A 24,819-nucleotide genomic window follows, 5' to 3' on the forward strand; every position below is an offset into this window, starting at 1 on the left:
ATCTTAATCACTTCCCAGATGCACATCAAGCAGGTCGGTTCTTCCAAACCAATCAGCTACCAGCTTGCCTGTGATGTCACAGCTTACCAGATCCTCACCAAACAGCTCCTTCCACTGCACCGAAGAAAGAACCAAATCCTGTGTCCTCACCCCAGCAGCTCTCTGTTTCCCTGCTCTCACTCTCCATTGTGACGTCACTCCTCGATTTTTTTTTTCCCCTGCTCTGCTCCTCTCTCTCGCTCTGTCTCCGAGTCTGTGCTTTTGGCGCATTTCTTCATTTGTTGTTCCGTTGTGCTCCTCTGTTTCTTGTCCAAAATCTGACTCTGGTGGGACTTGAACCCACAACCTTTGAATATCGTCTCAATCATTATTTAGAAATCCAACACGCTATCCATTGCGCCACAGAGCCTCACATATTTTTGTTAACATCACTAAGGCCTTTGATCTTGTCAGCAGAGACGGCCTCTTCAAACTGCAATGGAACATCGGCTGCCCTCCTGACCTCTTGGGCATCATCTCTTCTTTCCACGAGAACATGCACAGTTCCATCAGTTACAATGGAGCAACATCAGACGCTTTCAAGATCAGCAGTGGGGTAAAGCAGGGCTGCGCGCTGGCGCCAACTCTCTTAGGAACAGAGGAACATCGGAGTAAGCTATTCAGCCCGTCGAGCCTGCTCTGTCATTCAATTCGATAATGGCTGATCACCTACCTCAAAGCCCCTTTCCCATGCTATCCCCATATCCCTTGATGTCATGAGTATCAAGATTTCTATCAATTTCTGTCTTGAACATGCTCAATGATTGAGCTGCCACAGCCCTCTGGGGCACAGTATTCCAATGATTCACCACCGTCTGAGTGAAGAAATTCCACCCATCTCAGTTTTAAATGGCCTACTCCTTATTTTGAGACGATGTCCTTTGGTTTTAGACTCACCAACCAGGGCAAACATCCTGTCTACATCCACACTGTCACGCCCTGTAAGAATTTGTCAGTTTCAATCAGATCACCTCTCATTCTTCGAAACTTTAAGGAATACAGGCCCAGTTTCCTCATAAGACAATCCCACCATCCCAGGGATTAGTCTGGTGACATAAAAACAAGAAATGCTGGAACCACTCAGCAGGTCTGGCAGCATCTGTGAAAAGAGAAGCAGAGTTAACGTTTCAGGTCAGTGACCCATCTTCGGAACTGACATATATTCGAAAAGTCACAGGTTATAAGCAAGTGGGGTGGGGGTGGGGCAAGAGATAACAAAGGAGAAGGTGTAGATTGGACAAGGCCACATAGCTGACCAAAAGGTCATGCAGCAAAGGCAAACAATATGTTAATGGTGTGTTGAAAGACAAAGCATTAGTACAGATTAGGTGTTAATGGACTGAATATTGAACAGCAGGAAGTACAAACCTGAAAAAAAACAGTAGGTAAGCAAACTGAACAAACTGAGATGAAATGAAATAAATGCAAATAAAAGATTAGTCTGTTGACCCTCTGTTTCACCCCCTCTATGGCAAGTGTATCCTTCATAAGATGAGGAGACTAAACTGTACACAATACTCCAGTGCGGATTCACCAAGGCTCTACACAATTGCAGCAAGACATCTTTACTCCTGTACTCATGACCCCTCGTGTGGGTACAACATACCATTTGCCTTCCTAATTGATTGCTGCACCTGCACAAGAGCTTTTAGTGTCTCAGGAACAAGGACACCCAGGTCCCTTTGGACATCGACACTTCCCAACCTCTCACCATTTAAGAAATACTCTGTCTTTCTGTTTATTCTACCAAAGTGAATAACTTCACACTTATTCACATTATATTCCATGTTCTTGCCCATTCACTTAGCCTCTCCAGGTCCCCTGGAAGCCTCTCTGCATCCTCCTCACAACTCACACTTCACCGAGCTTTGTGTCATCTGCAAACTTGGAAATATTACATTTAATCCCCACATCCAAATCATTTATATAGGTTGTTAACAGCTGTGGCTCCAACACTGATCCTTGCAGTACCCCAATAGTAACAGCCTGCCATCCTGAGAAGGACCCGTTATTCCTGCTCTCTGTTTTCGGTCTGTTAACCAATTCTCAATCCATATCAGTATATTATCCCCAAGCCTATGTGCTCTAATTTTGTTTACTCACCTCCTGTGTGGGACCTTACCAAAGGAAAATACAAATACCACACATCCACTGGTTGTCCTTTATCTGTTCTTTCGGTAACACCCTCAAAAATCTCAACAGGTTTTTCAAACCTGTTTTCCTTTTCATAAATCTATGTTGACTCTGCCCAATCATGTCATCATTTTCGAACTGTCTAGTTATCACATCCTTTATAATTGGCATATTCTTCTTCATGCTGCTATTGTACACTTTCAATTACTCACTTATAGGTGTTCACCTGCACATCAGAGCTGACGACAAGCTGTTCAACTTGGCAAGACTGTGCGCCAAGACCAAAGTGGGTAAATTCCTAGTCTGTGAGTTGCTATTTGCTGATGATGCTGTGCTGACATCCCATAATGAAGTTCAGTCACAGCAGCTTGTAGGTCGGTTCTCCCTGGCCTGCAAAGTGTTTGGACTGACAATCAGCATCAGGAAGATGAAAGTTCCGGGCCAGGACGTAGAGACTCCACTTTCCATCAACATCGACAACCTCACTTTGGAGGTTGTCAACAGCTTCACATACATTCAATCAACAATCACCAGCAATCTGGCCCTTGATGCTGAAATCAGCACCAGGATTGCCAATGCTGCAGCTGTCATGTCAAAGTTGAGAAGACAAGTGTGAACCGACAGCAAACTGACCGAAAATACAAAGCTCCACGTGTACCAGGCTTGTGTTATCAGCACCCTCCTTTATAGTAGAGAAGCATCAACAACTTATACAAGCCAAAAAAAGCGGCTGAACAGCTTCCACCTCCACTGCCTCAGATGGATACTGGGCATCTCCTGGCAGGACAGAGTGCCGAATGCGGAAGTACACCAGCGTGCAGGGATCCGCAGCATGTTTGCCCTCTTGAGTCAGCGGTGACTCTGTTGACTGGGCCAAATGGATGACCGTCACATTGACAAATACATGCTCTTTGGTGAGCTTGCTATCAGCATGAGATCAACAGGTCAGGGGAAAAGATCAAGTCCTTTGGAGAGGTTTGAGTTAATTCAGGAGAGTGGGCATGGATTTATCAATGGGAGTTCATGCTTGACGAATCTAACTGCATTTTTTGATAAACTATCTGAGAATACTGATGAAGGGAATGCAGTGGATGTTGTTTATATGGATATTACGAAAGCATTTTATAAAGTACCACATAAAAGGGTGGTTAACAAAATTGGGGTTCATGGATTAGGAGGGTCAGTGTCCATTTGGATAGTAAATTGTTTTAAAGACTGAAAACAGCGAGTCATATTAAATGGTTCTTGGTCAGACCGGAGGATAGTCGACAGTGCTGTTCCCCAAGGGTCAGTGCTAGAACCACTGCTTTTTTTGCTAAAGGTAAGTGACTTGGATCTTGGAATTCAGAGTAGAATCTCAAAATATGCCGATGACACCAAACTTGGAGAAGTGGCAAACAGTGAAGATGATATGAACTGCCTGCAACAGGACAGTGATAGGCTAGCAGAATGGGCAGACAGGTGGCAGATGGAATTTAATAGTGACAAGTGTGAGGTGATGTATTTTGGCATAAGGAATAGGGAGAGGCAATATATACTTAATGGCACAGTTATAAAGAGTGTTTTGGAATAGATGGACTTGGGGTTCATGTGCACCGATCTTTGAAGGTGGCAAGACATATTGCGAGAGTGGTTAGCAAAGCATATGGGATCTTGGGCTTTATAAATAGAGGCATTGAGTACAAAAGCAGGGAAGTTATGCTGAACCATTATAAAACTCTGGTTAGGCCCCAATTGGAGTGTTGCTTCCAGTTCTGCTCAGCAGACTTTAGAAAGAATGTGAGGGTCCTTGAGAGGATGCAGAGGCGATTTACCAGAATGGTTCCAGGGATGGGAGATTTTAGTTACAAGGTTAGGTTGGAAAAGCTAGGATTATTCTGCCTATATCAAAGGAGATTGAGTGGAGAATTGATAGAGGTGTATAACACCTCTAGAGAACAGGCCATCCTGGACTGGGTATTGTGTAATGAGAAAGGATTAGTTAACAATCTTGTTGTGTGGGGTCCCTTGGGGAAGTGCGCCCATAATATGATAGAATTCTTCATTAAGATGGAGAGTGAGAGAGTTGATTCCGAGACTCGGGTCCTGAATCTAAACAAAGGAAACTATGAAGGTATGAGGCGGGAGTTGGCGATGATAGATTGGGGAACGTTACTTAAAGGGTTGACAGTGGATAGGCAATGGCTAGCATTTAAAGAGCGCATGGATGAATTACAACAATTGTTCATTCCTGTCTGTGCAAAAGTAAAACAGGAAGGGTGGCTCAACTGTGGCTTTCAAAATAAATTAAGGAAAGTATTAGATCCAAGGAGGAGAAATATAAAATGGTCAGAACAAGCAGCAAACCTGAAGATTGTGAGCAGTTTGGAATTTAGCAGAGGATGACAAAAGGATTGATTAAGAAGGGGGAAATAGAGTATGAGAGTAAGCTAGCAGAGAACATAAAAACTGACTGTAAAAGCTTCTGTAGATAGGTGTAGAGAAAAAGATTAGTGAAGACAAATGTGGGTCCCTTACAGTCAGAAACGGGGGAATTTATAATGAGGAACAAAGAAATGGCAGACCAATTAAATACATACTTTGGTTCTGTCTTCACAAAGGACGATACAAATTAACTCCCAGAAATGTTGGGGAACATAGGGTCTAATGAGAAGGAGGAACTGTATGAAATCAGTATTAGTAGGGAATGTTTGGGAAATTGATGGGATTGAAGGCCGATAAATCCCCAAGGCCTGATAATCTACATCCCAGAGTACTTAAGGAAGTGGCCCTTGAAATAGCAGATGCATTTCTGGTCTTTTTTCAAAATTCGGTAGACTCTGGAACAGTTCAAATGGATTGGACGGTAGTTAATGTAACTCCACTATTTAAAAAAAGAGGCAGAAAGAAAACAGCGAATTATATACCGGTTAGCCTGACATCAGTCGTGGGGAAAATGCTGGAGTCCATTATAAAAGATGTAATAGCAGAGTGCAATAATAACTCGTCTCCACTCCTAGTATTTCTAAATCCCACACATTCACTATAATGTGAACAATTATTTCCTGTTGTGTCTCTCTCAGATTTGTAAACTTCACTGTATTGGAGTGAGGTGACATCTACTGGCGGGAAGCAAGAACTGCAATCAAGCAGCAGAAACTCCACAGTCTGTCAGGGTTCAAGAAACATTGCAATGTGAGTATACAGCGAAGTGGTTTGATTGGGTAGATGGAGACATGATTCCACTTGTGGTGGTGTCTGAAGCAAAGGCCAGAAATACAAAATTGCCATTAATAAAAGAAATGAGGAATTCATGAAAAATGTAGTAACGTAGTGAATGGTTAGAATGTGAATAGAATAGAAAGTGAGATTGGATGGACAGAAGCAGTCTGAAAGGATGGCTGAAACAAAAGGTGAGTGCCGTGAAACGTTAACTGTGTTTCTCTCAGCACAGATGCTGCCAGAGCTGCTGAACATTTCCAGCACTTTCTGTTTTGATTTCAGCATTTGCAGGATGTTGCTTTGATCTGAAAAAAAATGGATGATTGGCTGGGGGGTTCCATTGAAATTCCACAGCAGCTAAAGCAAACTGACTAGTCAGTGGCTCGTTGGTCTAGGGGTATGATTCTTGCTTAGAGAATGTGGTTCATTAACATGTAAGAAATCCAGGGTTTTAATCCTCGATGAGCCCTGGCCTGCTGACATTTTCAGATTAAGGTTATCTATTGGTTTCAGCCTTGCAGAAGGTGGAATTGACTTCCATGCGGAGCTGGCTTGTGGACCAGACAACTGGATTCAAAGAGCTTGTCGACAAAATTGTAATTAACTAAATGTACAGATAGCCAAGTGGGAATATAAAGTTGTTGCTGTCATTGTGACCTGACTCCAAAAACAACAGGGCTGGGTTCTGGACTGGAATGGAATGGAATTCTTCAGTGTTTCTGTTGTTTGGCTTGCATTGACTCATCGATTTTCTTGTTTTTCACTTTGTCGATCCCTTTGAATAATTGTGGATCCTTCTTCAGGGTGTCTTCTTTCACCAGGTAGTTCTGACCTCTGATGATGTTGATCGTAATCAGCTTCAATTCGCTGATAGTTCTGGAACTGAGCAGATTTCCTTTGCTTGAGTCTACAACATGGAACTCAGTCTGACATGTGGACCCATGGGAGGATTTGAATGCCATCCCTGCGTTGGAGTTGCATCCATCCAATAAGAGACCGAGTAGAAGTGACAGTTCTGTCAGTCGAATATGAGACTTTTAATGGCAGGGTTGTGAGTTTGAGTGCCATTCTGTTTTTCCCTTTTTTAAGGCTTCATGAGCAGAGAGTACAGGGAGTGTTTGAAATGAGCAAGTCTCGCTTTGATTCAGGACTCTTACCTCTCAGCAGCATCTCACTATGAAAGATTGAATTTGATCTCATTTCATTCTCAGCTCGGGGTCTCTGCGGCTCAGTGGCACTTCTGGCTGTCTCCCGCTTCACAATCCATCAGGACTGAGAAAGCAATGGGGAATATTACTCACATGTTGTGTTCTTTAATTTTTTGGAAAACTTGAATGTATGTATTTTCTTCCAAAACAAGGACACCAAGCCACTGTTAATGTAGAGCTGAAATAGCTCAGTTGGGAGAGTGTGAGACTGAAAATTTAAAGGTCCCTGGTTCAATCCCGGGTTTCAGCAATTTTGCTTCCTTATGCGTCCCTTGCCTTGGTTCTGATTTTCCAGTTGCACAATTTACTTTGAGATTATTTCCCAAGCACCAGTGGATTCAATTTGAGAAACAACACAGAGTCATTTACAACATAGAAGGTGGTCATTTGGCCTATCACGTCCATGCTGGCTCTCCGTGGAGCAATCTAATCAGTTCCACTCACCAGCTCGATCCCTTTCCTCCTGCAAGTTTCTTTCCTTCAAGTATCCATCCAATTGCCTTTTCAAATCATTGATTGTCTCTGCTTCCACCACACTCGTGGGCCAAGACATTACCACCCACAACATAAAAAATTCCACCTCATCAAGGATGGGAAATACTTACTTCTTCTATATTTGCTTATTCTCTATTTCTATGAGAATAGACTGGCAGTCAACATGAAAGGAAACCCAAAAATCTTCGAGCAGCATGTAAATGATAAGTGGGTAGTAAGAGGTTGAGTCGGGCCTATTAGGGACAAAAAGGATAATATAAGCTTAGAGGTGCAGGGCAATGTTAATCTACTTCATGAGTACTTTGCATCAGTGATCACTAAGGAAGTGGAATTTGACAAAATATCAGTTGAAGTGAAGAAAGTAGTGGCAATGGAGACAGTACAAATTAGGATAGGGACGTACTAAAAAGGCTGGCTGTGCTTAGGGTAGATAAATCACCTGGTCTGGATGGCTCACATCCCAGGTTGCGTAAGGAAATGCGGATGCAGATAACAGAAGGGCTTGCTATAATATTCCAATCTTCCCTGGATACGGGGGAGGTGCCAGAGGATTAAACAGTGGCAAATGCGACACCCTTATTCAAGAAAGGGTGTAAGGACAGTCCGGGTAACTACAGGCTAGTTAGATTAACAGCAGCGGTGGGTAAGGTTTTAGAAAGAATAATCAGGGTAAAAAATCAACAGTCACTTGGAGAGGTTTGAGTTTATTAAGTAGAGTGAGCATGGATTTATAAATGGGAGTTCATGCTTGACTAATCTAACTGCATTTTTTGATGAACTAACAGAGCAGCTTGATGAAGGGAATGCAGTGGATGTTGTTTATATGGATTTTAAGGAAGCGTTTGACAAGGTACCACATAAAAGTGGGGTTTACAAAATTGAGGTTCGTGGTATAGCCGGGTCAGCGTCCAATTGGATAGAAAATTGGTTTAAGGACAGAAAACAGGGAGTTTTATGAAATGATTCTTTGTCAGACTGGAGGATAGTCGACAGAGGTGTTCCCCAAGGGTCAGTGCTAGAACCACTGCTTTTTTTGCTAAAGATAAATGACTTGGATCTTGGAATATTGAGTAGAATCTCAAAATATCCCGATGACACCAAACTTGGAGGAGTGGCAAACAGTGAGGATGATATGAACTGCCTGCAACAGGACAATGATAGGCTAGCAGAATGGGCAGACAGGTGGCAGATGGAATTTAATAGTGACAAGTGTGAGGTGATGTATTTTGGCATAAGGAATAGGGAGAGGCAATATTTACTGAATGGCACAGTTCTAAAGTGTGTGTTGGAATAGAGGGACTTGGGGTTCATGTGCATCAATCTTTGAATGTGGCAAGACATATTGCGAGAGTGGTTAGCAAAGCATATGGGATCTTGGGCTTGAAAAAAAGAGGCATTGAGTACAAAGCAGGGAAGTTATGCTGAACCATTATAAAGCTCTGGTTAGGCCCCAGTTGGCGTGTTGCTTCCAGTTTTGCTTACCACACTTAAGAAAGAATGTGAGCGTCCTTGAGAGGATGCAGAGGAAATTCACCAGAATGGATCCAGGGATGGAGGATTTTAGTTACAAGGTTAGGTTGGAAAAGCTAGGGTTGTTCTCCCTGCATCAAAGGAGAGTGAGGGGAGAATTGATAGATGTGTTTTCGGCTATGAGAGTTTTAAATAAATTGGCAAGGAAACATTGTTCCCGTTAACTATTGGTACAAGGACTAGGGGACACAGATTGAAGGTTTTGGACAGGAGATACAGGGGGAATGTGCGCAAGAACTTTTTTACACTGATTGGTGATGATCTGTAACTCGCTGCCCACGAGGGCGTGGAAATGGAGACAATCGAGGATTACAAAAGGAATTTGAATGGGCACTTGAAGGAAATAATTTTACAGGGCTATGGGGATCGAGCAGACAAGTAATAACTCGTCTCCACTCCTAGTATTTCTAAATCCCACACATTCACGATAATGTGAACAATTCTTTCCTGTTGTGTCTCTCTCAGATTTGTAAACTTCACTGTATTGAAGTGAAGTGACATCTACTGGCAAGAAACAAGAACTGCCGTGATGAGATCAGCCATGATTGTATTGAATGGCAGAGCAGGCTCGAGTGGCTGACTTGCCGACTCCGGCTCCTCGTTCTTATGTTCATAGAATCATACAGCACAGAAGGAGGCCATTCGGCCCCATTGTGCCTCTGCTGACTCTCTGACAAAAAGATGCAATTAGTCCAACCCCCTGCCTATTTCCCCATAATCCTGGAGAATTTCACTTTGAAATATTTGTCCAATTCCTTTATGAAAGTTATAATTGAATCTGTTTCCACCACCCTGTCAGACAATTCATTCCAAATACGAATCAGTTACTGGGTAAAAAGATCTCTCCTCACCTCCCCTTGACATTTTTGGCCAATTATTTTAAATCTGTGTCCTCTGGTTACTGACCCCCAGGACAGTGGAAACAGTTTCTCCCTCTCTACCCTGTGAAAATCCTTCATGATTCTGAACACCTCTATTAAATCTTACCTTAACCTTCTCTACTCTGAGGAGAACAATCCCAGCTTCACCAGCCTGTCCAGAGAACTGACACCCCTCATCTCTGGTATCATTCTAGTAAATCTCCTCGGAACTGTCTCAGAAGCTTTGATGTCCTTTCTAAAGCCTGGTGCCCAGAACTGGACACATTACTCGAGCTGAGATCGAGCCAGCGACGCCCACATCCCACGAACGAATAAAAAAACGCTCCCGAACCAGTCCCCAATTCTTAAGCATTTATCGACGCTCCCTGCCCAGTCCCCAAATCTTATTCATTTAGAAACGCTCCCTGCCCAGTCTCCAACTCTTATTCAATTATCGACACTCCCTGCCCAGTCCCCCAATTCTTATCCATTTGCAGACGCTCCCTGCCCAGTCCCCAATTCTTATCCATTTACAGACGCTCCCTGACCAGTACCCAAATTTTATTCATTTCGAGACGCTCCCTGCCCAGTCCCCAATACTGATCCATTTATAGACGCCGTTTCGGGAGCCTCACCGGGAAAAGCTTCACCACCGCCATCCGCAGGGATGCAGATGGGATTGTTCCATCTTATTGTGGCCCTGAGGCCCTGCTCCAGCTGTGTGAGCCCGCAAAGTCTTCTCGCACTTTGTGAATATCCCGCTCCAACTCCGAACCCGCAGCTCTTGCTGCTGACAAAGCTCTCTACCGCGCCTGCGCGCCCCGCTCCTGTCACAGATAGGGCGGATTCTCGGCCGCTGAGCATTCTGGGTATCACACCTGTCATTAATGCTATTCTTTCAGCTGAAAGGTTTTATTACGTACATTTCATGACCTGGAATCGTCGTGAGTGTTTTCTTTTGCACCTGTCAGTGCCTGGGAGGATAGAGTCAGCTTCACTTTGTCGCCATGAGTTTCTGGTGTGAGAAAGTGGTGTTTAACTCAGTATATTTCAGTTTTTGGTCTGTGACTGTGGGTATTATTCAGTACTTGTTTGTTTCTGCTATTGCTCCGTGAGTTTCACCACATATCTTTCAACAACTTGTATGTGAGCATCAGCTTTTGTCTATATCTATCAGTTTTTGAGAAGTGAGAAAGGGTTTGATTCTATCCCTATTAGTTTCTGTTACATGCATGTGTCTTTAATCTGCACCTCCTCTGAGTGTGTCTTCGTCTCTGTACTTGTCGGTGAATATGTGTTTTGCTTTGTATCTCTCAGTCTTTGAAGTGTGAGCCTGGGTTTGTACCTAATTTTCTTTGTTGGGTATCAGTTGGGATATGAAAGAAAGATTTTTACACGTTACCTGCCAACTGCTGCTACGTGACTGTGGGTTTCACACTGTATCTGTCAATTTCTTGTCTGGTAATGCGAAGTTTACAGTGTACCTGTTAGTTTCTTGCATGTGAGTGTTGATTTCACTCTGAAAAGAATCATAGATCATAGAATAGTTACAGAACAAAAGGAAGCAATTCAGCTCATTGTGCTTGTGCTGCTTCTATGCACGAGCAACTCAGCTCATGCCACAGACTCATGTATTCCATGAAAACATGCAATTTTTCCACTTCAGATAATTATCTTATGCCATTTTGAAAGCCATGGTTGAATCAGCCTCCATCACACTCTCAAGCAGTGCATATCAGATCGTAACCACTCGCTGTGCAAAAGAAGTTTTTCCTCATGTTGCCTTTGGTTCTTTTGCCATTCACCTTAAATCGGTGTCCTCAGGTTACAGAGCCGTGAATAATATTCCCCATTGCTTTCTCAGCACTGATGGATTGTGAAGCAGGAGGCAGCCAGAAGTCCCACTGAGCCGCACTGACCCAGAGCTGGGAATGAAATGAGATGAAGTTCAATCTTTCACAGCGAGATGCTGCAGAGAGATGAGTCCCGAATCAAAGTGAGACTTTCTCATACTTTTGCTGAATTTCATTTCAAACACTCCTTGTACTCTCTGCTAATGAAGCCTTAAAAAAGGGAAAAACAAAATGGCACTCAAACTCACCACCCTGAAATTAAAAGTTTAATGTTTGACTGACTGAACTGTCACTTCTACTCGGTCTCTTATTGGATGGATGCAACTGTATTCTCCAACGCAGGGGTGGCATTCAAATCCTCCCATGGGTCCACATGTCAGACTGAGTTCCATGTTGCAGACTCAAGCAAAGGAAATCTGTTCAGTTCCAAAACTATCAGTGAGTTGAAGCTGATTACGATCATCATCATCAGAGGTCAGAACTACCTGGTGAAAGATGACAATCTGAAGAAGGATCCACAATTATTCAAAGGCATCGACAAAGTGAAAAACAAGAAAATCGATGAGTCAATGCAAGCCAAACAACAGAAACACTGAAGAATTCCATTCCATTCCAGTCGAGAACCCAGTCCTGTTGTTTTTGGAGTCAGGTCACAATTACTGCAACAACTTTATATTCCCACTTGGCTATCTGTACATTTAGTTAATCAAGCTCTTTGAATCCAGCTCTCTGGTCCTCAAGCAGGCTCCATATGGAAATCAATTCCGCCTTCTGCAAGGCTGAAACCAATCAATGACCTTAAACTAAAAATGCCAAAGAAGAAGCACTTGTCCAGGATTTGAACCCAGGATCTCTCACACATTAATTATTCACTCACCCTAAGCAAGGATCATACCCCTAGATGAACATGCCACTGATATCAGAACTTCCTTTTAGCTCCTGTGGAATTTCACTGGCAGCCGAAGCCTACCATCCATTTTTTTTTCAGAGCAAAGCAACATCTTGCAAATTCTGAAATAAAACAGAAAGTGTTGGAAATGTTCAGAAACTCTGGCAGCATCTGTGGAGAGAGAAACAGAGTTCACCTTTCAGGGCGTTTACCTTTTGTTTGAGCCATCCTTTCACACTGCTTCTGTCCACCCAATCTCACTTTCTATTTTATCTAGATTCCACCCACTCACTACCTAAATACATTTATCATGAATTCCTCATATCTTTTAATAATGACAATTTTATATTTCTGGCCTTTGCTTTGGACTCCACCACAAGTGGATACATGTCTCCACCAACCCAATCAAACCCATTCACTATTTCCTCACATTGCAATTTTTCTTTCACCCTGACAGACGATGGAATTTCTGCTGCTTGATTGCCGTTCTTGCTTCCTGCCAGTAGATGTCACCTCACTCCAGTGCAGTGAAGGTGACAGATCTGAGAGCACACAACAAGAAGTAATTGTTCACGTTGTTCATTGTTCAGTGAACAGGTCCCTCTATTCCTGCACACTCTTTAGAACTGTGCCATTAAGTATATTTTGCCTCTCCCTATTCCTTCTGCTAAAATGCATCACCTCACACTAGTCACTATTAAAATCCATCTGCACCTGTCTGCCCATTCTGCTAGTCTATCACTGTCTTGTTGCAGGTGGTTCATTTCATCCTCACTGTTTGCCACTTCTCCAAGTTTGGCGTTATCGGCATATTTTGAGATTCTACTCTACATTACAAGATCCAAGTCATTTATCTGTCGCAAGTAAAAAGCAGTGGTTGCAGCAGTGACCCTTGGGGAACAGCACTGTCGACAACCTTCCAGTCTGAGAATGAATCATTTATTACGACTTGCTGTTTTCTGTCCTTAAGCCAATTTTCTATCCAATTGGACACTGACCCTCCTATTCCATGAACCTCAATGTTGTTAATCACCCTTTTATGTGTCGTTTCTTAAAATCCATATAAACAACATCCACTGCATTCCCTTCATAAACCTTCTCTGTTAGTTCATCAAAAAATGCAGTTAGATTAGTCAAGCATGAACTCCCATTGATAAATCCATGCTCACGCTCCTGAATTAACTCAAACCTCTCCAAGTGACTGTTGATTTTTTCCCTGATTGTTCTTTCTAAAACCTTACCCACCACTGCTGTTAATCTAACTGGCCTGTAGTTAGCCGGACTGTCCTTACACCCTTTCTTGAATAAGGGTGTCACATTTGCAACTGTTTAATCCTCTGACATCTCCCCCGTATCCAGGGAAGATTGGAAGATTATAGCAAGCCTTTCTGTTATCTGCATCCACATTTCCTTTCGCAATCTGGGATGAAAGCCATCCGGACCAGGTAATTTATCTTCCTGAAGCATAACCAGCCTTTTGAGTACCTCCCTCTCTCAATTTGTACCCTCTCCATTGCCTCTACACTCTCCACTTCTACTGATATTTTGTCAAATTCCACTTCCTTAGTGATCATTGATACAAGGTACTTATTAACTAGATTAACATTGCCCTGCAGCTCTAAGTATATATTACCCTCTTTGTCCCTAATGGGGCCCACTTCACCGCTGACTACCTGCTTATTATTTATATACTGCTCGAAGATTTTTGGGTTCCCTTTCATGTTGACTGCCATTCTATTCTCGTAGAGATAGGGAATAAGCTAAATATAGAAGATATAAATATTTCCCATTCTTGGGTGAGGTGGAATTTTTTTATGCTGTGAGTGGTAATGTCCTGACCCACGAGTGTGGTAGAAGTAGAGACAATCAATGATTTGAAAAGGAAATTGGATGGATACCTGAAGCAAAGGAACTTGCAGGAGGAAAGGGATCGAGCAGGTGAGTGGAACTGAATAGCTGGCTCCGATAATTGCTGCAGTCACTTCGATCCCCCTTAATTTTGTACAAGGTGACAATGTTTGCATCACGCATGTTTTGAGCCCTTGTTGAGCTCGACTATGGAGGGCTCACTGTCCAGTTCCTCCATGACAGGGAAGTCTGGAATGGCACTGAGAGCTACTTCAATGACAATGTTCTCCGTTATGTAGAGTTCAAGATAATGCTCCACTCACCTTTCCATCTGCTTGTTACATTCAGTGATGATCACCCCTCTCTTTGTCTTCAAAAGGTGCTGATTTAGTTACGACTGGGCCCATTGCTTTCTTAATTCCTTCATACATCCCTCCAGCATCCCCGGATTCATCAGCAGAGTTTTAACCAGCATTGATTGGTGCAGTGCCGAGCAGTCTGCAGAGACTTGTTTCTGGCAGCTCTGAGAGCATTTAGATGTTGTTTGCTGGGGACTTGTTTGTAGTTCATGAGGGCTCTCCTCTTAGTTACAGTAACTGACTCCATTTCAGTCCAATAAGCCTCAAACCAGTCAGCATTCCTCCCATCTCTTTTCCTATACACAGTGAGTGCAGAGTTATAGATGGTGGTGTGCAGATGATTCCACTTTGACACTGCACTGAGGCCTTGAGCATTGTTGTCTGAAAGAGCCTGATCGAGGATGTTGAGGAACTCCTGGGTCCTTTCTGGATCAGTGGTTCGGCAAGTGTTGATCAGAAGACGAGCTTTTATCATGGATGGATGAAGCTTCCTTGGCTGAAGCCTGACCTTGTTACACACCAGGGAGTGATCAGTGTCACAGTCAGCGCTGTGATAGCTGTGAGTGATGAGGACACTGCTGAGGGTGTTATGTCTGGTGAAGATAAGGTCTAGCTGGTGCCAATGGCATGATCTCGGATGTCTCCAGGACGCCTTGTAGCACAGCTTGACCTGGAAGTAGCTGTTCATCACACAGAATCCATGGTGACAGCATAGCCCCAGCAACCTCTGTCCATTTTTGTTCATCTTGCCAATCCCCTGGTGCCCTATGCACATTGGCAAAGCTGTGTAGTCAGTATCCAAGCTTGTGTTGAAGTCTCCTTGAATGAGAGCTTATAATCACTAACTGTTTATTCCCGGGTTGTGCTCATGTTTAACCACGAAGCTGGAGTGTCCTCTCTAGGGCACAGGCCTGGGCAAACAGTATGGAGACCCTGAGCATCAGGACCCCCTCTCAGCATTGCTCGTATTGTCCAAAGGAAAGGAAAAACCAGTACTGTTTGTTACCAGTTCTGTTGTAGGAGTTGCTGGAAAACTGCCTGATAAGTCACAGGTAACCGCCTCCAGGACTCCACTCCGGATTTACTGTCCAGGTTTACTGCCTCAGCCTTCTTATTTATTTATTCAGAGATACAGTACTGAAACAGGTCCTTCCAGCCCACCGAGTCTGTACCAACCATCAGCCACCCATTTATACTAATCCTACATTAATCCCATATTCCTACCACATCCCCTCAATTCCCCTACCACCTACCTACACTAGGGGCAATTTACAATGGCCAATTTACCTATCAACCTGCAGTCTTTGCTTGTGGGAGGAAACCGGAGAACCCAGCAGAAACACACACAGTCACAGGGAGAACTTGCAAACTCTGCACAGGCAGTACCCAGAACTGAACCTGGGTTGCGAGAGCTGTGAGGTTGCAGTGCCAACCACTGTGCCATTGTGCTGCCCCAAGTCTAGTTTATTGTACCTTTTCAAACACAATTTTGACGTCCAGACACGTACCATTAACCTCACCACCCTCGTCAACTCTCTCTGAAACTTCATCAAAGAAATTAATTCATTAATTATTTCAGACACAATCTTCTGTTAACCAATCTGTCCTGGCTGTCATTTATTAGTCCATGTTCTACCAAGTGACAGTTAATTTCCTCCTGGATAATTGTCTCTAAAAGTTTCCCCACCACCGACATTAGACTAATTGGTCTGTAGTTCCTGGGTTTATCTCTCTTTTTAAACAGGGCTGTAATATTCACAACCCTTGCAGACTTATCTTTTAATTCTGGAAAGTCTATTGCAGACAATCACTTTGGGCATGACTTTAACCAATTAAAGCAACAGGATACATGATTAATAAGTCCAGAACTTTTATTGAGAGTAAAATAGTACTTCTTAATTGAAAGTAAAATTATACTTAACAAACTTGGGGAATATAACTTTACAGCTCTGGGGACTGGTCGAGCTTGGTCTCAGAGTGTCACGGTCCTCTTTGTCCAGTCTAGATCCCTCGTCAGATGGAGAACTTGCTTGATGATCTGAGTCTTTACCCCTGAGATCTTCTAGTGTTCCTGCACACTGAAACCTTACAAGATCCCTACTTTTAACCCCTGGATGGCCATCACACCAACATGTAAAATAATAATTGGTCCTAGCTGTTGCTAGGTACATTTAATTAGTTCTTAATAATGTCTTCCACTAACAGTCACCTGTCCTCAGAATCTCAGACATGAGTACAATGGAGTGGTTTCACACTGTCTCCCAATCTGATCTGAAACAAGTTTCCTATTCATTAAATCTAGACTCTTGAAGGTCACGATGTGCCATACCATGGGTTTTATCAGGTGTCCGAGAAAGGTCCATTGTTTGAATACATTTAGCTGAAACTGTCCTTTCCCACACAGACACAGAAACTCACAGTAATTAGATTGAACTAACTTTAAATGAAAACCCATTCTCTCTAAAATGTTTATTGATTCATTAATTATAACTCAATCAAGGTTCATTACTTTTACAATCATCTGTTTCAGGATGGGTAGCTACTCATTAATTATACAGGATATAAACGTTAGTACTGAACACAAAATGGTTCCTTTGGTCATGTGTTCATTATAAAATGGCTTTCTTAACGTTGTTAGTTATGACAATGGATACATGATAAAAATGGTCAAGTTGAACTGAGATCGAACTACCCAAGCTTACCTCCATCCTCCAGTCCTCTGGCATCATTCCCATATTCAAGGAGGATTGAAAGATTGTGGTTTGAGTCTCTGCTATTTCCACCTTGACTTCCCTCAGCAACCCAGGATGCAGCCCATCCAGACCGGGTGACCTGTAGACAGGTGTGAGCACTGCTAACCTTGTAATTGTCTCCTCTTTATCTATTTTCATCCCCTCCAAATTCTCCACTTCCTCCTCCTTTACTGTGACATTTGCAGCACCCGTTTGTTTTGTGATGACAGATGAAATGTACTTAATTAGTACCTCAGCCACACCCTCTGCCTCCACAGGATCTCCTAATTGACCCACCCTTTCAGTGACTGTCCATATGTTGGTAAAATACTTCAGTGTTCCCAGTTATGTGACCTGCTAATCTTTTCTCATACATTCTCTTGCTGATCTCATTTCCTTTTTCAGCTCTCCTCTGTACTTTCTGTATTCTGCTTGTTTCTCTACTGCATATGAATCCTCACATGATTTCTCAGTGAATGGTTTTTGAACTATTTTGTTGACGGATTGAGTTTTGTAAATTTCTCCCTAGCTCCCCTCATGGTCAGGCAGAAAGTTTAACTGCTGTGTTTTCAAACAGCAACAGCTTTATTTGAAAAGCCATTGGGACAGGATTCCGGGTTTTAATCCAGTCACAAATCTGGTTCTGATGTCTTGTGGCTCCAGCTGTCACATGACCTGTCAGAGGATGACCTCATAATTGACCCAGTCATGGAGCTGTGGGTTGATGTTTAAATTGCTTCAAAATAATTTTCCAGAAGGACAATCAAAATGAATCGATATATAAAAGGTAGATTTTGTGAATTTGTGCTCCCAGTGGAAATTCCTGCAGAGTCTGCTGGTTTTCATATCCCCAATTCCCCACAGGAAGCTCTGTGCTCGGAGTCTGTATTCATTACATCAACATTATACAGAATCATTTCATGGGAGACCCCAGTGTGAATTGTAGACAGGTGGGTCAGTTTTAACTTTCAAAGTAACACAGAAGCAAAATACTGCTGATACTGGAAATCTGAAATAAAAACAGAAAATGCTGGAAATACTCAGCAGGTCTGGCAGCATCTGTGGAGAGAGAGAGACAGAGTTAACGTTTTAGATCTGTGACCTTTCATCAGAACTGAGCTGAAATTGTCTGAGGGACTGCGATTGTGGAATCAATTTCAGGGTCAAAGACATTGTACTTGGTAAGGATAGGAAGATGGAGATTATTAAGTACAGTGCAAAAATATAGATGCTTTCACATTATTTTAATCAAAATTGATTTAAACTTTGTGCTCATGAATCCTATCTTTTGATCACAATGACACTGATAACAATGGAAAAAGCAAGACTTGCATTTCACGACCACAGGACATTGCAAACCCTTTTACAGCCAATGAAGGAAGGACTTTTAAAGTGTAGTCACTCAACAGTACAATAGAGTACCCTACAATAAAGATGTATAAGATTCTCACCACACAACTGCCAGACAATGACCATCCCAAACAAGAGAGAATCTAACCATCTCCCTTTGACATTCAATGGCATTACCATCGCTGAATCCCCCACTCTCAACAACCTGGGGGTTACCATTGAGCAGAAACTGAACTGCAGTAGCCATATAAATATTATGGCTACAAGAGCAAGTCAGAGACAAGGAATCCTGCGGCAAGTAACTCACCTCCTGACTCCCCAAAGCCTGGACATTAGTCAGGGGTGTGATGGAATACTCTCCACTTGTCTGGCTGGGTGCAGCACCAACAATACTCAAGAAACTCAACAGGACAAAGCAGCCCGCTTGATTGGCACCCCATTTACAACATTCATGCCCTCCATCACTGGCACACAATGGCAGCAGTGTGTACCATCCACAAGATGCACTGCAGCAATGTGCCAAGGTTCCTGAGACAGCACCTTCCAAACCCGCGACCTTTATCACCTAGAAGGACAAGGGCAGCAGATGCATGGGAACACCACAACCTGCAAGTTCCCCTCCAAGCCACACACCATCCTGAATTGTAACTGTATCACCGTTCCTTCACTGTTGCTGGGTCAAAATCCTGGAACTCTCTTCATAACAGCAGCACATGGACTGCAGTGGTTCAAGAAGGCAGCTCAGCACCACCTTCTCAAGGCGATTAGGGATGGATAATAAATGCTGGCCGAGCCAGCGACACCCACCTCCCATGAATGAATTAAAAAAATGATAATATCCTGTAATCCTCCAAAGTAGAAAATACAGATGGAAATGAAAAATAATAAAACAGTCAGCATGGATTTCAGAAAGAAAGACTTGATGAACCTTATCTTTGAAAAATCAACAGCAAGAGTAATATAGCAGATGTAGAAGAGTTTAAGTTAATAAAGCCTCATCCATTTATGTGCTTGAACCATCAAATAGTGGGTTAACAAACAAACACACTAACTGACAGAGCTGCATGTTATGCTTTCTAAATTACCCTAAAGTAGGGTGTTAGTGAGTTAAAGCTTCAGGTTGCTGCAACCAGAATAGCCATTGTCCACTATCAGTTTTACTGTTATAAATAAAGATGGAACATTCAATATGAATCTATAGAAACAGTCTGGTCCTGCACACTGCAGACACATCCTCGTCATCACCAACCAGCTCTCCTATAATTGGTGCAGTTATTTGACTTTGCCCCATTCGCTCCATGGAATTACTTTTAAAAGATTTTAAATTACAAGCAGTTTTGTTAATGTTCAGCCTTTGAGAAGAAATCATTCCCTGGCCACAGTGGAGACAGCATTGAATATAAAACAGTAGACTACCAGGTAACACAGTGAAAGCTGATCAGCTAATCTATAATTACTTACATTTCTTAATTTTGCTCTTGCTATTCGGTTTTTCATCATTTTCAGCTCCTGACTGTGGATATTATTGTGATTAAATGTGAAAAGATGCACTGTGTCTCAGCCCCGGTATATTGGCTCTTTCTCTGTACAGTGCTGTGTACACTCAGATACTGACAGTGTCTCTCCCTCCCTCAACTTTCCAGCCCTGACGGTGCAGAAAGCGCTGCTCAAAGTTACACATTCTGACTGTTTGCAGTTGATTAGTGAGAGATTATTAACGTATCCTTCTACAGCGCTGCCTCGGTTAATAACAGCAGATCGAAGTCACATTTCAGATACAGAAACAGATGCATCAATTATTCACTCTTTCCCAGAGTGAGTGAGGCCGGGACAAGCAGCAACATTCCGGCCCCACACTCTGCAATTACCCAGCACCAGTGGAAAGCAGTGAATACAGATTCAATCAGTGGGTTAATGTCCATTACAGGGATGCAAGATTCCACGGCCCAGGACAAACATCCCCATACACCGAGAACAAGCTCAGGAAAACCCGGGGGAGTTAATATCCCAATCACTGAGCATTCCAGCAACATTGAACAAGTTCCTGAACTGAGTGAACCTTTCAAAATACAGAAGTGAGGACGAGGTCAAAAAGGTCTGAACAGTTGAGGTGACTGAGCGGTTTCAGCTTCTCTGTTCAGGTTGCAGCTTTCACTGGAGGCATGTGTTCAAATCCCACTTCTGACAACTTGATTTTCAGTTATTTTGCAGAGCTTCCTTGAAGGTTTGAGGTAGAGTAAATACTGAGGAACTGTTTCTAACTGCTGAAAGGTCAATAACCGAAGGTTATAGATTTAAGGTGACTCACAAAACCAGAAGGAACTTGAGGAAAAATCGATTTCTGCAACATGTGGTTCGGATTTCAGTTATGTGGACAGATTGGAGAAGCTGGGGTTGTTCTCTTTAGAGAGGAGATTTGATGGAGGTGTTCACAATCATGAGGGGTCGTGACAGACCTGAGAGAGAGAAACTGTTGGTAGAAGGATTGAGACTCAGGTAAAAGCTGTGGCTCAGTTGGTCACACTCACCTCGAAATCACAAGCTTCTGGGTTCAGATTTCACAGCTGACACTCCAGTGCAGCACTGAGGGTGTTGAAGGTGCTGCCTTTCAGGTGTGATGTTAAACCAAGACCTGGTCTGCATGTTTGGGTGAATGTAAAAGATCCCATGCTGCAATGTCAAACAAGTGAAGAGCAATTCTCCCTGGTGTTGTGATCAATATTTGCCCCTCAATCAGATCAGTTGGTCATTATCACATTGCTGTTTGTGGGTATTAGCTGCTGCATTTCTGACATTACAACAGTGATTACACTTCAAAAGTATTTCATTGTCTCCAAAGTGCTTTGATATGTCCAGTGGTCTTGAAAGGTGCTATATAAATGCAAGTCTTTTCTTTCTTTATCACAACACATTACTGTGTAAACAATGGTTCTTCATGTCACCTCTGGTTCTTCTGCCAATCACCTGATATCTGTGTCCTCTGCTTACTGACCCTTTTACCACTGGAAACAGTTTCTCCTGATTTAAACTATTGAAGAACTTCATGACTTTGAACAAATGTGTCAAATCTTTTCTGAATTTTCTCTGCTGCAAGGAGAACAACCCCAGCTTCTCCAATCTCTCCACATAACTGAAATCCCTCACCCTGCTACCATTGTGGTAAATCTCTTTTTTATTCTTTCATGGGATGTGGGCACTGCTGACACAATGTGATTCCTGTCAATGGAGCGGCCCGCTGACATCATCGGACTGTGCCAAGCTGTGCATAGGCACAGCTACATCTTGTGAGGATTAAGTGGCACATGTGGAGGATGATGTCATTGCGCAGCGCCAACATCATCGCATATCCGCGCTTGATCCATATTCGCACATGTGCGCTAAAGCGTCATCAGGTATCCAGCCCCTCACTCAGCTGGAGGAAGCGGCTGAATAGGAGACTTTGAGGCTGGAGCTCTCCCCCGTCGGCAACTCGCTCCAGGCCTCGATGTCTTCCTCCCCTCAGCCGCTCGCTGTACACCTCGATGCACCCCTGGACAATTGTTCCCCACTCGCGTCATCCAGCTCTATGGCCGCTTGCTCTCTGCCCCCCAACCCCCGCTCCAGCCGCCAGCTCTAGGCCATGCCACTTCCCTCCTCTAGGCCACTCACTACTCTCTCCTACGTCACACTTTGCAGCCCACCTTGCTTCTTCGGGCGGCGCGTGGAGACTGGACAAACGTGGGAGCAAGTGGCCGAGAGAAGGGAAGCAGCGCAGCCTAGAGCTAGTGGCTGGAGGGGAGGGGGGGTGGGGAGTGAGCGAACGACTTGAGAATGGGGTGACATGATCGGGAGACAATCGGCCAGGGAAGTAGGGGGGGAGCAGCGAGGTCTGGAGCGAGCGACTATGGAGGGTGGAAGCGGCCGGTGCAAAGCAGGGGGAGAAAGCAAGTTGTGCCACCTAGTGGTTGCGTTGTCAGCAAACGCAGCCTTTATTGTCCATCCTTAATTGCCCTTGAGAAGGTGGTGGTGAGCTGCCTTTTTGGAGCTGCTGCAGTCCATGTGTTGTACGTAAACCCACAGTGCTGTTAGGAAGGGAGTTCCAAGATTTTGATCCAGTGACAGTGAAGGAATGGTGATATAGTTCCCAGTCAGGACAGTGTGTAACTTGGAGGGGAGCTTGCAGATGGTGGTGTTCCCATTCAGCCAATGTCCTTCTAGGTGGTCGAGGTTGGGGGTTTGGAAGGTGCTGTCGAAGGAGGCTTGGTGAGTTGCTGCAGTGCATCTTGTAGATGGTACACACTGCTGCCACTGTTCACTGGTGGTGCAGGAAGTGAATATTTAAAGTATTGGATGGAGTGCTGATCAAGTGATCTGCTTTGTCCTGGATGGTGTTGAGTTTCTTTGGTGTTGTTGGAGCTCCACTCATCCAGGCAAGTGGGGAGTATTACATCACACTCCTGACTTGTGCCTTGTAGATGGTGGACAGGAGGTGAGTTACTTGCAGCAGAATTCCCAGCTTCTGACCTGCTCTTGTAGCTACGGTATTTATATGACTGATCCAATTCAGTTTCTGCTCATTGGTAACCCCCGGATGTTGATTGTGAAGGATTCAGCAATGGTAATGTCATTGACTGTCAAGGGGAGATGGTTAGATTCACTCTTGTTGGAAATGGTCATTGCCTGGCATTTTTGTGGCGTGCATGTTACTTGCCACTTATCAGTCCAAGCCCAATCTTGCCCAGGTCTCTCTACATGTGGACACGGACTGCTTCAGTATCTGAGGAGTTACTAATGCAACTGAACATTTTGCAATCATCAGTGAACATTTCCACTTCTGACCTTATGATGGAAGGAAGTTTATTGATTCTAGACAGATACATGAATGGGCAGGAAGAAAAGAGATACAGACCCTTAGAAAATAGGCGACATGTTTAGATAGAGGATCCGGATCGGCGCAGGCTTGGAGGGCTGAAGGGCCTGTTCCTGTGCTGTAATTTTCTTTGTTCTTTGTTTGTTCTTTGATGAAGCAACTGAAGACGGTTGGGGCCGAGGACACTACCGTGAGGAACTCCTGAGCGATGTCTGGTACTGAGATGATTGGCCACCAACAACCAGCACCATATTCCTTTGCGCAAGGTATGACTCCAACCAGTGGAGATTTTTCTCCTTGATTGCCATTGACTTCAATTTTGCAAGGGCTCCTTGATGCCCTTGGCAAGAGCAGTCACTGTCACCTCACCTCACCTCCTGAATTCAGCTCTTCTGTCCATATTTGGGCCAAGGCCATAATGAGGTCAGGAACTAAGTGGCCCTGGCGGAACCCAGAATGAGCATTGGTGAGTAGGTTATGGCTGTGTAAGTGCTGCTTGATAGCACTGTCAACGACACCTTCCATCACTTTACTGATGATCAAGCGGAGGCTGATCGGGCTGGAATTGACCGGGTTGGATTTGTCCTGCCTTTTGTATACAGAACATACCTGGGCAATTTTCCACATTGCTGGGTAGATGCCAGTGTTGTAGCTTGGCGGGCGGTGTGGCTAGTTCTGGAGCACAAGTATTCAGCACTGCAGCCAGGATGTTGTCAGTATCCAGAGCCTTCAGCCATTTCTTGATATCATGTGGAGTGAAGTGGATTTAGCTGAAGATTGGCACCTGTGATGCTGGGGACCTCAGGAGGAGGCCGAGATTGATCATCTACTTGGCACTTCTGGCTGAAGATGGTTGCAAATGATTCAACCTTGTATTTTGCACTGATATACTGGTCTCCCTTATCATTAAGGATGGGGATATTTGTGGAGCCTCGTCCTCCTGTTAATTGTTTAATTATCCACCACCATTCAGGTCTGGATGTGGCAGGACTGCAGAGCTTTGATCTGATCTGTTGGTTGTGAGATCACTCAGCTCTGTCTATTGCATGCTGCTTCCGCTATATGACATGCAAGTAATCCTGTGTTGTCGCTTCACTCATTTTTAGGTCTGCTTGGTGCTGTTCCTGACATGCCCTCCTGCACACTTCATTGAACCACTATTGCTCCCTTGGCTTGATGGTAATGGTAGAGTGAGGGATATGCCAGGCCATGAGGTAACATATTGTGTTTAAATACAATTCTGCTGCTGCTGATGACCCACAGTGCCTCATGGATGTCCAGTTTTGAACTGCCAGATCTGTTCATTTCTTCCCTCAGAAATAATTGAAAAAAAAATTCTGAAGAAATGCATGAACTAAATAAAAAGGAGAGGGAAATAAATACTGACAAAATGGATGGCAGAATTTGGAAGGTAAAAAGATTTCAGTTTTATTATTGATGAGTGAGAGGAATATATCACACTTTGGGGCTTCT

At 43.6% G+C, this 24,819-nt stretch overlaps 1 non-coding gene across 1 annotated transcript; it reads right to left on the reverse strand.

Annotated features, from left to right (window-relative positions):
- Nucleotides 1-318: 318 nt before the first annotated feature.
- Nucleotides 319-409, reverse strand: trnar-ucu (transfer RNA arginine (anticodon UCU)). Its single transcript is given in 2 exon segments — nucleotides 319-354; nucleotides 373-409. It is a non-coding gene; the product is annotated as a tRNA-Arg (tRNA).
- Nucleotides 410-24,819: the final 24,410 nt, after the last annotated feature.

The sequence above is a fragment of the Heterodontus francisci genome, unplaced genomic scaffold (assembly GCF_036365525.1).
Source record: "Heterodontus francisci isolate sHetFra1 unplaced genomic scaffold, sHetFra1.hap1 HAP1_SCAFFOLD_43, whole genome shotgun sequence".
NCBI classification, from domain to species: domain Eukaryota; kingdom Metazoa; phylum Chordata; class Chondrichthyes; order Heterodontiformes; family Heterodontidae; genus Heterodontus; species Heterodontus francisci.